A 16,047-nucleotide genomic window follows, 5' to 3' on the forward strand; every position below is an offset into this window, starting at 1 on the left:
TTATTTCCCCCACATTCTCAGGTATTTCAGAAATCCCGCTTGCAGGATTCCCAGATTTTCTGCTTATTCCCTCCTGATTCCAGGATTCTTCCAACTAAGATTTCCGGAAAACCTGGGAATTTCGGGAAGGTTACCGGAATTGTACAACTCTAGTCCATAAGAAAGCTACATATAAATCTGTTGGTCTGGTGCTTAGTTTGTAGGCCCTGATCACATTCCAAGCTGTGTCCCAGTGTGTCCAACTAAACAGTGTTGCTGAAGTTCACACTGTTTTCCTTGGCCGCATGCGGCTCTCCATCCATCGCTGGCCAAATGACGTTGACAGAGTATCCAAGGTAAAAACCAAAACACCAAAAATAAAAGCTAACCAGGTAATCTTCACATCATTTTATGTGGATTTCTTAAAACCCAAACGAGAGTCACACTACTAACACACTGCCATTAGGAAAATCCAGGTGCATGCAGCACCTGCTTGCCTGTAAAATAAATTTACTGCCAAAGCAATGTTTCATTGAATTCAACAGCCTCCAATAATCCCTGGATAAATACTTGTGCTATGTCTCAAATGGCACCCTATTCCCTATAGTGCACTACCTTTGACCAGAGCCATATAGGGAATAGTGTGCCATTTGAGTCACATCCTCAGTGAAGCTACTTTGGCACTTTACTTACCTACCTTTTTGCACAGCAGCTGTATTCCAGCCTCTGTCTGTCTGTCTGTCTGTATGTCTGCTGTGAACTGGTAACCCTTGGCTACATGCCTACCTCCTCTCCCTAATCACACAACCACACTGCTGGTGAACAGGGAAATGAAAATGAAATAGATGGGTTGTGTCCCAAATGGCAACCTATTCCCTATATAGTGCACCGGCGTTGGTCAAAGGATAAAGCAATATGTAGGTAATAGGATGTAATTTTGGACACAGACACAGACTCAGAGGATATTGCACGTTTGTCTGCCGAGGAGTAACCCAATAACCCATGCAGTCCTGGACTGGACAGTCCCTGGAAGTATATTATTTTTTAGTGTGACCAACGTTGACATGCTGGCTGACTCACTCTACTGCTAAGAGAAAGAGGCATTCGATACAGACTTACCATATGTGCTTTAACAGTACTTCAGTTTCAGGTTTCCTTTCCCTTCTCCTTGCCAATGGTTCCATAACACGTCTACAGTAGGCTATGTCTTGTGACAAACATAGCAACAAAAACACACATTCTCCTTGGATGCAGACATAAGCAGACATAAGCAGACACAAGCAGACACTCACACAGTGAGACCTCCCTCAGAGTTGTCAGGAGCGTGCCATGACTAGTACAGCCATTCATCTAGTATCTACCGACAGCAGCCACATGGTCTTAGTTGTTGTCAGTGGAGAGTAAAGTGTGTGTAACCAGCTCACCGCAGGGCATGATGCCACCATCTGTATCCAGTCTGTAAACAGTGGGCTCCACTCCACACAAATAAATGTCTGCATCCCAAATGGCACCCTATTCCCTATATAGTGCGCTGCTTTTGTTCACTACATAGGGAATAGGGTGCCATTTGGGGTGCATTCAATGCCTTGTGCAGGAGATATATTTAGATAAACCTGCTGGCTGCATGGCCACCAGCATCGGCACAGGCCCATAGATCAACAATGGATTATTTGGTTCAAGCAGGGGTAGTTAACTCTAAAAGGGAAATTGCTTCAATTTAATGCTTAACTTCTTATATGCTAGCCAGAACACCATGTAATGTGGTCCCTCAGGGCTGAGGCTCGGCTTGCCCTGCTACTGATCCCACAATTGGCCCAGCATCGTCCAGGTTAGGGTTTGGCCGGGGTAGGCCGTCATTGTAAATAAGAAATTGTTCTTAACTGACTTGACTAGTTAAATAAAGGTAAAAAAATAAATAATAATACAAAATATTTTAAAAAAAATCCCAGCCCTTGTACATTTGCCCAGTCTGGAAACTAGTCCCAGGAAGAACGACATATACTTAACTTTCCTGAGCTGTTGGAAATTGTTAGATGCAGACAGCAGCCACATACAGACTTGAAATCATTGGCCACTTTAATAAATGGATCACTAGTTACTTTAATAATGCCACTTTAATAATGTTTACATATCTTGCATCACTCATATGTATATACTGTATTTTATACCATCTATTGCATCTTGCCTATGCAGTGTTACTGATGGTCCCCTACTTCCTATATAGTGCACTACTTTCCCCGTTCCCCTATATATAGCATTTATTTTGACCAGAGGCCTATGGGCCCTGGTCAAAAGCAGTGCACTATATATGGAATAGGGTGCCAGTTGGGTACATAGTCTAGATAGATGTCTGGGCAGATCCCAGTCCGTCCTAGTGGACATTCTGCTATACTGTAGCTAGGCAGCAGTTGGTCTGTCTGTCTGGCTGTCTGTTGTGGTACTGCTGCCAAGATGCCAGCATGAGGGAAAACAAAGCAGAGGATGAATTCCTGACTAAACACAGGTGAGCTGGCTGTGTATTTTACCATTTTAAATTCCTCCAAAGCAAAGTGGTTTTGTCTCAAATGGCAACCTATGTCCTACATTTTGCACTATGGGCACTATGGGCCCTGGTCAAAAGCAGTGCACTAAATATGGAATAGGGTTCCGTTTTGGAGACACAATGGTATTTCTCGTAATACTATATTAATCACTGAATAACTGTTATTCAGCTTTATAAGTGTCAGTTTGGGAGGTGAAATGAAATGTTGCAAATGAAGACAGAATGGTTTTTAATAACACGTTTTTACTAGGCTCCAGACGAGAATCTTCTTATGATGACAAGTCCCTCTGATTATCCTTGCTGTTAGAGAGTAGTTAGGTTGGCACTAGATATGTGAGAGAAAATTAGTAAGTTTGTCTCAGGGTCTGGGTTAGTTTTGGGGAATTTCGCTACTGTAACGGGAAGTTATACACGCGCACTCGCACGCGCACTCGCACACGCACACACACACACACACACACACACACACACACACACACACACACACACACACACACACACACACACACACACACACACACACACACACACACACACACAGTAGTACTCTATGTGTAGTTTTGTTGTTTTTAGTATTCCAGTAATGAACGTCATGTTAGTGTTTAAGGTTGTGGTCATAAAGAGAGCGCACTGACTTCTGTTTTTATCTCTTGGTAGTTTACCAGTCCAAATGGACAATATTCCCCAACAAAGAGCAGTTCAATTTGAATGTTCAGGAAAAATCTTCCATTGTAACTTTAAGACTGTCCTTTTATGTTCTTTGAAAACAGAAAGATATTAATGTTATGGGGGATGTTCCTCCCAAACCTCTTGATGTCCTGGGCTAGCTAGCGAGCACATGGTGTGCACCTTTCCTTTCCCTGGCCTGATATCTGTGGAATATAAATCTGTCATAGCAGTATTACCTGGAGGCCTGTGGAACCTTAGCACCGCTTTCCATCTTCACCATAATATTTTACTTGTGTATTTAAGAGGAAAATATTCCGTATAATAGCTTCAACAGTAAATTTGAGTGGTTACATTTATGCAGCCCTATCACTCAGCTGTTTACCCAAAAAAGTGGAGGGGTGTACCCTTCGTTGTTGTTTGAATCCCAGATTGCCTCTTTAACTGAAAATATGCATTATAACTTCAACAGTAGGCTAAATGTTGAGGTTGACTGTCTGTACAGTTACAGTAGTTCAAAGCTTTCCTGATGAATTCCTATCTCATCCACTTTGCACTAATGGTTATGAGTAGAATTTGTGTTGCATAGGGCGGCTATGTACTTTTCTGTTGGAATTATCATGTGGTCAAGGCAGTGTCTGCGCCACAGACCACCAAAACAAACAGTGTTAAGTGAAAGCATAGCTTTCCTAATATGTTAACAACCAGCTGCTGTTGAGATGTCCATGTGCTCCTACTAAATTTGTCAACATGGAATACATGTAGTGTACGTTGTCTAGAAGACAGCTGAATGAAACTGAAAGGACACAACTCTTTGTTAATAATAATAATACATAAATCTTCTATAGCACTTTTCTGAAACCCAAATGCTCTGCTGCATGCAGTAGTACTGCATACGGTGGGGGAATTTCTATGTAAGTTACACAGAGGCAGTTTTCTTTGGACCGGAGGATATGTTCCTTGTGTTTAGAGAAAAGAGCGTCGCTGCCAGAACTTTCCGTTTTCTAGTTCAGCTGCCTGAGAGAAAGGGAGCATACTGTGTGGTCCTCTGCTCCGTGGACGGGCGGGGTCATGTGACCAGGGTCATTGGGTCTGTTGAAGCACCTGAGGCAGGATCCAACATAGTTTCCATACATAGTGTTTGTGTGTGTGCAACATCATCACTGCAGTAGCCCTGGGTTCAAATACTATTTGACATCTTTCAAATGCTTTTAGCATCTGCTTTAGCCTGCCTGGAGAGCCAGATGGGCGGGTTGGATGGTTTGCAGTTTGTGACTCTTCTATTGGTTCAGCGCTCCAGGCAAGCTCAGTAAAGCCCAGCTAAAGTATTTGAAATGATTTCAAATAGTATTTGAACTCAGGTCTGCACCGCAGAGCAGAGCTGCTAACAGCAGACAGGAGATTAGTGGTTTCAGTAGCTAACTGCTAATACCCACCCACAGGCTCTCTCTCCAGCTCAGCGCCTAGCCCAGCCTGGGACGAGTAGGCTACAGAAATACAACTAACCTGAATAGTCCTTGGTCACATTCATCAATGGGAAATGCTTTACGTGAGAGCATAAGCCACAAAGTCTGTACATTGCTCAAATAATTCCTACTGGCTAATGCATCTTGCTTCAGTCCGTATCAAAACCGAGCACTGGCCACCCACTGTTGTTGGATATTTGGCTAGCTAGCCCAGTTGACAGACAGCCATAACAGAAGCCAGTCAACCAGTCATATAGTATACCTAATTGCATCGTTTTTTAACAGCATTAATTAATAAGCTGCGAGGTTAAGGACTCTCGTTATAGTCTCAATGCAATTACAGTGTGTGAGGAGATGCTGAGAGAAGAGTCTTTTCAGGGTTTTACTTAGCCAAGGCCGAGGCGGGCTGCTGAGAGGATGTCTCTGTCCCAAATGGCACCCTATTCCCTACATAGTGCACTACGTTTGACCAGAGCACTATGGGAACTGGTCAAATGTAGTGCACTATGTAGGGTATAGGGTGTCATTTGGAGTGAAGCCAGGACGTCTTAAAAGGTCAGGGAAAACCAATAACATCTCCAACCATCAGGCAAACTCTCCGACTGAGGCAGGCTCCCACCGTGATGTCACTGACCCTGAACAGCAGCACAAAGCAGAGACACAGCCTCTCAGGGGGAGGAGAGAGGATGATGAAGGAAGGAGAGGGAAGGGGAGGGGGAGGGGTGAAGACAGGGAGGCGGGAGAGAGGGGAGTAGGGGAGTAGGAAGAAAGAGGGACAAAGGAAGGGGAGGGAGAGATTGGGATGTAGGAGGTAGGGAATGGAGGGAAGCAGAGAGAGAGATTGGGATGTAGGAGGTAGGGAGTGGAGGGAAGGAGAGGGAGAGATTGGGATGTAGAAGGTAGGCAGTGGAGGGAAGGGAAGGAGAGAGAGATTGGGATGTAGGAGGTAGGAAGTGGAGGGAAGGAGAGAGAGAGATTGGTATGTGGGAGGTAGGAAGTGGAGGGAAGGAGAGAGAGAGATTTGGATGTAGAAGGTAGGCAGTGGAGGGAAGGAGAGAGAGATTGGGATGTAGGAGGTAGGAAGTGGAGGGAAGGAGAGAGAGGGAGAGATTGGGATGTAGGAGGTAGGGAGTGGAGGGAAGGAGAGGGAGAGATTGGGATGTAGGAGGTAGGGAGTGGAGGGAATGAGAGGGAGAGATTGGGATGTAGGAGGTAGGAAGTGGAGGGAAGGAGAGAGAGATTGGGATATGTAGGAGGTCGGAAGTGGAGGGAAGGCGAGAGAGAGATTGGTATGTGGGAGGTAGGAAGTGGAGGGAAGGAGAGAGAGAGATTTGGATGTAGAAGCTAGGCAGTGGAGGGAAGGAGAGAGAGATTGGGATGTAGGAGGTAGGAAGTGGAGGGAAGGAGAGAGGGGGAGAGATTGGGATGTAGGAGGTAGGGAGTGGAGGGAAGGAGAGGGAGAGATTTGGATGTAGGAGGTAGGGAGTGGAGGGAATGAGAGGGAGAGATTGGGATGTAGGAGGTAGGAAGTGGAGGGAAGGAGAGGGAGAGATTGGGATGTAGGAGGTAGGAAGTAGGAAGTGGGAAGGAGAGAGAGAGAGGAGAAGGAGTGTGGAGAGAAATGGGTGGGAAAGAAATGATGAGGGAAGAAGACAGGTAGCAAAAGAGGGGAAGAGGCAGCAAGAGGAGAAAGGGAGAGAAAAGAGAGAGATAATCCCCCAACCCTAAAAACTGAGATAATAATTAAATATCCCATCCCCATCTGTACAAACCACCAGAGCAGGTCCAGCAGCAAGCCTTCTTTCCTACCTGTGTGAAGTTCCTCAGTACCTCAGCGTTCAGGGGGATGTGGATGGGGATGGACAATGGGGATGGTCAAAAGTAGTGCGCTACAAAGGGAATAGGGTGCCATTTTGGACACAGGCAAACATACCTCCGGGGGATTTAATCTTCAAGAACCACTGTTGGTTCTGCTCAGCATGCACTTCCCATGGTGCATTTCTTTTGGCTAAAGGTGCAGAGGCTGCAAAACAACTATCTACTGTATAAAACATCAGCAAAATATACATTATTAGCTCATCTCACTCTTGATTTGTTTATTTTGTGTGTGGTTTAACCTTGTATTTAGGGTTTGCTTTTGGGATTGAAGGAGTCTTTGAAGTTATGGCCAGAAAATGGAATTAGATTTTATTCTCAAGGCTATAACTGTGTTGGTTTAGTGTATAGTGCCTTCAAAGGGAAAGTGTAGTTTAAATGTCTTCATTTTCTGAAGAATTCCATTGCTGCCAAACAAACGGGTGTTTCAGAGAAAATTTGTAGGCCATAGTGTTTCCTCAAGTCTGTTGTTCAGATGTATTAGTGAAAAACATTCGTTTTGATTAAATTGATGGCTACTCATGAGTTTTATACAACATGTCACAAACGGTGGTCTTGCATGATGATCCATAGGTTTACCATTGCATGCCCTAGATTTCCCATTAGCAAAATACAGATACTACAGCCTATTTCCCCCCCTAAAACAAGTCTGATGTAACCAAATCAATTATGTGGCAACGTGGTGGGTTGTGTGTGTGTCAGTGGAGGCTGCTGAGGGGAGGACAGCTCATAATATAAAAAAGGAACACCTACATGAGAACGCTGTTCATTGACTACAGCTCAGCGTTCAACACCATAGTGCCCTCAAAGCTCATCACTAAGCTAAGGACCCTGGGACTAAACACCTCCCTTTGCAACTGGATCCTGGACTTCCTTACGGGCCGCCCCCACGTGGTAAGGGAAGGTAACAACACATCCGCCACGCTGATGTTCAACACAGGGGCCCCTCAGGGGTGAGTGCTCAGTCCCCTCCTGTACTCTCTGTTCACTCATGACTGCATGGCCAGGCACGACACCAACACCATCATTAAGTTTGCCGATGACACAACAGTGGCAGGCCTGACCACCAACGACAATGAGACAGCCTATAGGGAGGAGGTCAGAGACCTGACCGTGTGGTGCAAGGACAACAACCTCTCCCTCAATGTGATCAAGACAAAGGAGATGATTGTGGACAACAGGAAAAGGAGGGCCGAGCACGCCCCCATTCTCATCGACAGGGTTGTAGTGGAGCAGGTTGAGAGCTTCAAGTTCCTTGGTGTCCACATCACCAACAAACTAATATGGTCCAAGCACACCAAGACAGTTGTGAAAAAAGATTTGGCATGGGTCCTCAGATCCTCAAACTTTCTACAGCTGCACCATCGAGAGCATCCTGACTGGTTGCATCACCCCCTGGTATGGCAACTGCTCAGCTCCCCGTACAGCCCAGTACATCACTGGGGCCAAGCTTCCTGCCATCCAGGATCTCTATACCAGGTGGTGTCAGAGGAAGGCCCTACAAATTTTCAAAGACTCCAGCAACCCTAGTCAGAGACTGTCCTCTCTGCTACCACACGGCAAGCGGTACCGGAGCAACAAGTCCAGTTCCAAAAGGCTTCTTAACAGTTTCTTCCCCGAAGCCATAAGACTCCTGAACAGCTAATCAAATGGCTACCCAGACTATTTGCATTGCCCCCCCCCCCCCTCTTTTACGCTGCTGCTACTCTCTGTTTTTATCTATGCATAGTCACTTTAATAACTCTACCTACATGTACATATTACCTCAATTATCTTGACTAACCGGTGCCCCCGCACATTGACTCTGTACCGGTACCCCCTGTATATAGCCACGCTACTGTTATTTTACTGCTGCTTTATAGTTATTTGTTATTTTAATTAACATTTTTTTGTTATCTATTTTTTACTGAACACTTATTTTTCTTAAAACTGCATTGTTGGTTAAGGGCTTGTAAGAATTTTTTTTGGCGCATGTGAGAAATACAATTTGATTTGATTTAATAATGTCTGGAACGGCGCGAATGGAATGGCACCAAACACATGGAAAACATGTGTTTGATGTATTTGATACCATTCCACCTATTCCGATCCAGCCATTACCACGAGCCCGTCCTCCCCAATTAAGGTGCCACCAACCTCTAGTGGTGTGTGTGTGTGTGTGTGTGTGTGTGTGTGTGTGTGTGTGTGTGTGTGTGTGTGTGTGTGTGTGTTTTGCACCTTTGCAATAACTTAAAAGCAGCCTCACCTGAGTCTTCAAATCACATCTGTTTACGCACCATTTGCATTGAAAGGCCCTGGTGGCTCAGGTTGAAGCCTAATCCAGGGGGAGCAGCAGCAAATTGGGGATTAATTGTCCAATTGCTGATTAAGAAGGATGGAGGGCTGAGGTACATTTTCAGGTTGTTTGTCAGACAGGGGAGATTACACATTGGGGCCAGACCCCCCCGGAGACAATCTGCATACATCACACTGCACTAATCCAGACCGTCTCAGTTTCCCAATCCCCTTTCCTCTCCGCTCCTCTGCTCTCTATTCTATGCAGATGAAGCCGACTTAAACAAGATATTGTGTAAAGGCAGATAGACAGACAGACAGTCAGCTGGTGGGGTGACAGATAGAGCTGAGAATTAGTAGTCTTCATTACAGTTATACGAATCAGAATTGAAGGGTACTGAAAGTGTAAAATAATGAAAGCCAGTGCTACACAGTTAATATATCCTGCAGGGCTACGTACTATAAGAAAAACAGAACGAGGGGATATAATTAAGACTGTTTAATGCAGATGATTTCGCTCTAAGGCTTTTCTCAAAACCAGTCTCTTGCGCCAATAGGAAATTACATGTTTCAGTCTGGTGAAAAACTGGCAAAAACACTGCTCTTCCATGGCTTACATCTCCAGGTTCAAGTCCACCCAACCCAAAGCAGGTCTGTGTGAACGCATCAAGTCAATGTTAATTGGCATTCCTCTCTCAGTGGCTTAACCTTCCACCCCAGTCCTAACCCGCCTTGGCTCGCATACACACATGCATGCGCAGGCGCAGGCGCACATGCGCACGCACGCACACACACACACACACACACACACACACACACACACACACACACACACACACACACACACACACACACACACACACACACACACACACACACACACACACACACACACACACACACACACACACACACACACACACACACACACACACACACACACACACACACACACACACACACACACACACACACACACACACACACACACAGGGGATGGGAGGAGGGTGTTTACTCAGTGTTTGCCTCACCCATCTTCTATGACCACAAGCCTCACTAAGGCCCCTCATCAACCAAGGTGGATGGCTGAAACTGGAAGCCCCTCACCCCGCCCACCCTGCCCTGGGACTCCAAATCCCTATGGCCCCTCATCACTCTGTCTGAGTCTCTAATAACACCCTATTCCTTCTGTAGTGCATTACTTTTGTCAAAATTACCACACTATATAGGGAATAGGGTGCCATTTGGGATGCAACCCACTAGCACCTCAGCTGTGTGTTTTCTTAAAGGGCCCTCCTTCTCAGAGGAAGCACCCCAAGGGTCCTCGGGGATTTACCAGCTAATGAGGCGGTGGCCGGGCTGGATCAGGGCTGTTTAAAGGGAGAAATTACCTTTGTTCTACATTGGGAACTGGGGCTTTCTAAAAAGTAACTACAACATCTTTAAAAGGGTTTAGTTTAGCCAAGCGTGAAATCCCCATTCTCTTACCCCGGTTTTCATCCCAAATGGTACCCTATTCCCTGCATAGTGCACTACTTTTGATCAGAGCCCTATGGGTAGTGCACAATGTAGGGAACATGCTATAATTTGGGATGCAGATGTTGAATATCCTTATTCAAATACGTACCCAGGAAATACATTTAAAAAAACATTCCTCCATCTCTCCTGTCCCAGGACATGTGTTAGCTAGTGATGAGTGGGTTTAGTTTAATGTGTCTGGAAATGTGCTCCCATCATCAAATCAAAATCAAATTTATTTTTATATAGCCCTTCGTACATCAGCTGATATTCTCAAAGTGCTGTACAGAAACCCAGCCTAAAACCCCAAACAGCAAGCAAAGCATGTGAAAGAAGCACGGTGGCTAGGAAAAACTCCCTAGGAAAAACTCCCTAGAAAGGCCAAAAACCTAGGAAGAAACCTAGAGAGGAACCAGGCTATGAGGGGTGGCCAGTCCTCTTCTGGCTGTGCAGGGTGGATATTAAAACAGAACATGGTCAAAATGTTAAAATGTTAAAATGTTCATAAATGACCAGCATGGTCAAATAATAATAATCATAGTAGTTGTCGAGGGTGCAACAAGCACGTCCGGTGAACAGGTCAGGGTTCCATAGCCGCAGGCAGAACAGTTGAAACTGGAGCAGCAGCACGGCCAGGTGGACTGGGGACAGCAAGGAGTCATCATACCAGGTAGTCCTGAGGCATGGTCCTAGGGCTCAGGTCCTCCGAGAGAAAGACAGAAAGAGAGAAAGAGAGAATTAGAGAGAGCATATTTAAATACACACAGGACACCGGATAAGACAAGAGAAATACTCCAGATGTAACAGACTGACCCTAGCCCCCCGACACATAAACTACTGCAGCATAAATACTGGAGGCTGAGACAGGAGGGATCAGAAGACACTGTGGCCCCATCCGATGATACCCCCGGACAGGGCCAAACAGGCAGGATATAACCCCACCCACTTTGCCAAAGCACAGCCCCCACACCACTAGAGGGATGTCTCCAACCACCAACTTACCGTCCTAAGACAAGGCCGAGTATAGCCCACAACGATCTCCGCCATGGCACAACCCAAGGGGGGGGGGGGGGGGCGCCAACCCAGACAGGAAGACCACGTCAGTGACTCAACCCACTCAAGTGACGCACCCCTCCCATGGACGGCATGGAAGAACACCAGTAGGCCAGTGACTCAGCCTCTGTAAAAGGGTTAGAGGCAGAGAATCCCAGTGGAAAGAGGGGAACCGGCAAGGCAGAGACAGCAAGGGCGGTTCGTTGCTCCAGCCTTTCCGTTCACCTTCACACTCCTGGGCCAGACTATACTTAATCATAGGACCTACTGAAGAGATAAGTCTTCAGTAAAGACTTAAAGGTTGAGACTGAGTCTGCGTCTCTCACATTGGTAGGCAGACCATTCCATAAAAATGGAGCTCTATAGGAGAAAGCCCTACCTCCAGCCGTTTGCTTAGAAATTCTAGGGACAATTAGGAGGCCTGCGTCTTGTGACCGTAGCGTACGTGTAGGTATGTACGGCAGGACCAAATCGGAAAGATAGGTAGGAGCAAGCCCATGTAATGCTTTGTAGGTTAGCAGTAAAACCTTGAAATCAGCCCTTGCCTTAACAGGAAGCCAGTGTAGGGAGGCTAACACTGGAGTAATATGATCAAATTTTTTGGTTCTAGTCAGGATTCTAGCAGCCGTATTTAGCACTAACTGAAGTTTATTTAGTGCTTTATCCGGGTAGCCGGAAAGTAGAGCATTGCAGTAGTCCAGCCTAGAAGTAACAAAAGCATGGATTAATTTTTCTGCGTCATTTTTGGACAGAAAATTTCTGATTTTTGCAATGTTACGTAGATGGAAAAAAGCTGTCCTTGAAACAGTCTTGATATGTTCTTCAAAAGAGAGATCAGGGTCCAGAGTAACGCCGAGGTCCTTCACAGTTTTATTTGAGACGACTGTACAACCATCCAGATTAATTGTCAGATTCAACAGAAGATCTCTTTGTTTCTTGGGACCTAGAACAAGCATCTCTGTTTTGTCCGAGTTTAAAAGTAGAAAGTTTGCAGCCATCCACTTCTTTATGTCTGAAACACAGGCTTCTAGCGAGGGCAATTTTGGGGCTTCACCATGTTTCATTGAAATGTACAGCTGTGTGTCGTCTGCATAGCAGTGAAATTTAACATTATGTTTTCGAATGACATCCCCAAGAGGTAAAATATATAGTGAAAACAATAGTGGTCCTAAAACGGAACCTTGAGGAACACCGAAATTTACAATTGATTTGTCAGAGGACAAACCATTCACAGAGACAAACTGATATCTTTCCGACAGATAAGATCTAAACCAGGCCAGAACTTGTCCATGTAGACCAATTTGGGTTTCCAATCTCTCCAAAAGAATGTGGTGATCGATGGTATCAAAAGCGGCACTAAGATCTAGGAGCACGAGGACAGATGCAGAGCCTCGGTCTGACGTCATTAAAAGGTCATTTACCACCTTCACAAGTGCAGTCTCAGTGCTATGATGGGGTCTAAAACCAGACTGAAGCGTTTCGTATACATTGTTTGTCTTCAGGAAGGCAGTCAGTTGCTGTGCAACAGCTTTTTCTAAAATTTTGGAGAGGAATGGAAGATTCGATATAGGCCGATAGTTTTTTATAATTTCTGGATCAAGATTCGGCTTTTTCAAGAGAGGCTTTATTACTGCCACTTTTAGTGAGCTTGGTACACATCCGGTGGATAGAGAGCCGTTTATTATGTTCAACATAGGAGGGCCAAGCACAGGAAGCAGCTCTTTCAGTAGTTTAGTTGGAATAGGGTCCAGTATGCAGCTTGAGGGTTTGGAGGCCATGATTATTTTCATCATTGCGTCAAGAGATATAGTACTAAAACACTTTAGTATCTCCCTTGATCCTAGGTCCTGGCAGAGTTGTGCAGACTCAGGACAATGGAGCTTTGGAGGAATACCCAGATTTAAAGAGGAGTCTGTAATTTGCTTTCTAATGATCATGATCTTTTCCTCAAAGAAGTTCATAAATTTATTACTGCTGAAGTGAAAGCCATCCTCCATTTGCGAAGGCTGCTTTTTAGTTAGCTTTGCGACAGTATCAAAAAGAAATTTCGGATTGTTCTTATTTTCCTCAATTAAGTTGGAAAAATAGGATGATCGAGCAGCAGTAAGGGCTCTTCGATACTGCACGGTACTGTCTTTCCAAGCTAGTCGGAAGACTTCCAGTTTGGTGTGGCGCCATTTCCGTTCCAATTTTCTGGAAGCTTGCTTCAGAGCTCGTGTATTTTCTGTATACCAGGGAGCTAGTTTCTTATGACAGATGTTTTTAGTTTTTAGGGGTGCAACTGCATCTAGGGTATTGCGCAAGGTTAAATTGAGTTCCTCGGTTAGGTGGTTAACTGATTTTTGTCCTCTGACGTCCTTGGGTAGGCAGAGGCAGTCTGGAAGGGCATCAAGGAATCTTTGGGTTGTCTGAGAATTTATAGCACGACTTTTAATGCTCCTTGGTTGGGGTCTGAGCAGATTATTTGTTGCAATTGCAAACGTAATAAAATGGTGGTCCGATAGTCCAGGATTATGAGGAAAAACATTTAGATCCACAACATTTATTCCATGGGACAAAACTAGGTCCAGAGTATGACTGTGGCAGTGAGTAGGTCCAGAGACATGTTGGACAAAACCCACTGAGTCGATGATGGCTCCGAAAGCCTTTTGGAGTGGGTCTGTGGACTTTTCCATGTGAATGTTAAAGTCACCAAAAATTAGAATATTATCTGCTATGACTACAAGATCCGATAGGAATTCAGGGAACTCAGTGAGGAACACTGCATATGGCCCAGGAGGCCTATAAACAGTAGCTATAAAAAGTGAGTGAGTAGGCTGCATAGATTTCATGACTAGAAGCTCAAAAGACGAAAACGTCATTGTTGTTTTTTTTTTTGTAAATTGAAATTTGCTATCGTAAATGTTAGCAACACCTCCGCCTTTGCCGGATGCACGGGGGGTATGGTCACTAATGTAACCTGGGGGTGAGGCCTCATTTAACACAGTAAATTCATCAGGCTTAAGCCATGTTTCAGTCAGGCCAATCACATCAAGATTATTATCAGTGATTAGTTCATTGACTATAACTGCCTTGGAAGTGAGGGATCTAACATTAAGTAACCCAATTTTGAGATGTGAGGTATCACAATCTCTTTCAATAATGGCAGGAATGGAGGAGGTCTTTATACTAGTGAGATTGCTAAAGCGAACACCGCCATTTTTAATTTTGCCCAACCTAGATCGAGGCACAGACACGGTCTCAATGGGGGAAGCTGAGCTGACTACACTGACTGTGCTAGTGGCAGACTCCACTAAGCTGGCAGGCTGGCTAACAGCCTGCTGCCTGGCCTGCACCCTATTTCATTGTGGAGCTAGAGGAGTTAGAGCCCTGTCTATGTTCGTAGATAAGATGAGAGCACCCCTCCAGCTAGGATGGAGTCCGTCACTCCTCAACAGGCCAGGCTTGGTCCTGTTTGTGGGTGAGTCCCAGAAAGAGGGCCAATTATCTACAAATTCTATCTTTTGGGAGGGGCAGAAAACAGTTTTCAACCAGCGATTGAGTTGTGAGACTCTGCTGTAGAGCTCATCACTCCCCCTAACTGGGAGGGGGCCAGAGACAATTAATCGATGCCGACACATCTTTCTAGCTGATTTACACGCTGAAGCTATGTTGCGCTTGGTGACCTCTGACTGTTTCATCCTAACATCGTTGGTGCCGACGTGGATAACAATATCTCTATACTCTCTACACTCGCCAGTTTTAGCTTTAGCCAGCACCGTCTTTAGATTAGCCTTAACGTCGGTAGCCCTGCCCCCTGGTAAACAGTGTATGATCGCTGGATGATTAGTTTTAAGTCTAATACTGCGGGTAATGGAGTCGCCAATGACTAGGGTTTTCAATTTGTCAGAGCTAATGGTGGGAGCCGTCGGCGTCTCAGACCCCACAACGGGAGGAGTAGAGACCAGAGAAGTCTCGGCCTCCGACTCCGACTCGCTTAATGGGGAGAACCGGTTGAAAGTTTCTGTCGGCTGAATAAGCGACACCGGTTGAGCATTCCTACAGCGTTTCCCTCCAGAAGCCATGAGAAAGATGTCCGGCTGCGGGGACCGTGCGAGGGGGTTTATACTAACGTTACTATCTGTACTTACTGGTGGCACAGACGCTGTTTCATCCTTTCCTACACTGAAATTACCCTTGCCTAACGATCGCGTCTGAAGCTGGGCTTGCAGCACAGCTATCCTTGCCGTAAGGCGATCGTTCTCCTGTATATTATAAATACAACGACTGCAATTAGAAGGCATCATGTTAATGTTACTTAGCTTCGGCTGTTTGAAGTCCTGACGAACCATGTCCAGATAAAACCTCCGGGGATGAATGAAAAAAGTTGAGTGAGGAAAAAAGTTGAGTGAGGGAAAAAGTAAAAATATACGGTAATGAAAAAGTAAAAAACCGTCAGGTATCAAAGTAAGATCGGCAACAAAAACGCACAGCAGCGTAAACAAGTCTGCAAGTTGTGACCGGAAACAGGAAGTGTTTGGGTATGATAGTAGATGCCAGGCGCACTCATCAGGACTATGGAAAACCTACACCATTTCTTTAATTATCACCCTCCATTTATATTTATCTCTCCCATCCTCAACTCATCCTCTCTCTCTCTCTCTCTCTCTCTCTCTCTCATATTCTTGTTTTCTC

This window comes from Salmo salar, chromosome 14, assembly GCF_965601325.2.
Source record: "Salmo salar chromosome 14, fSalSal1, whole genome shotgun sequence".
NCBI classification, from domain to species: domain Eukaryota; kingdom Metazoa; phylum Chordata; class Actinopteri; order Salmoniformes; family Salmonidae; genus Salmo; species Salmo salar.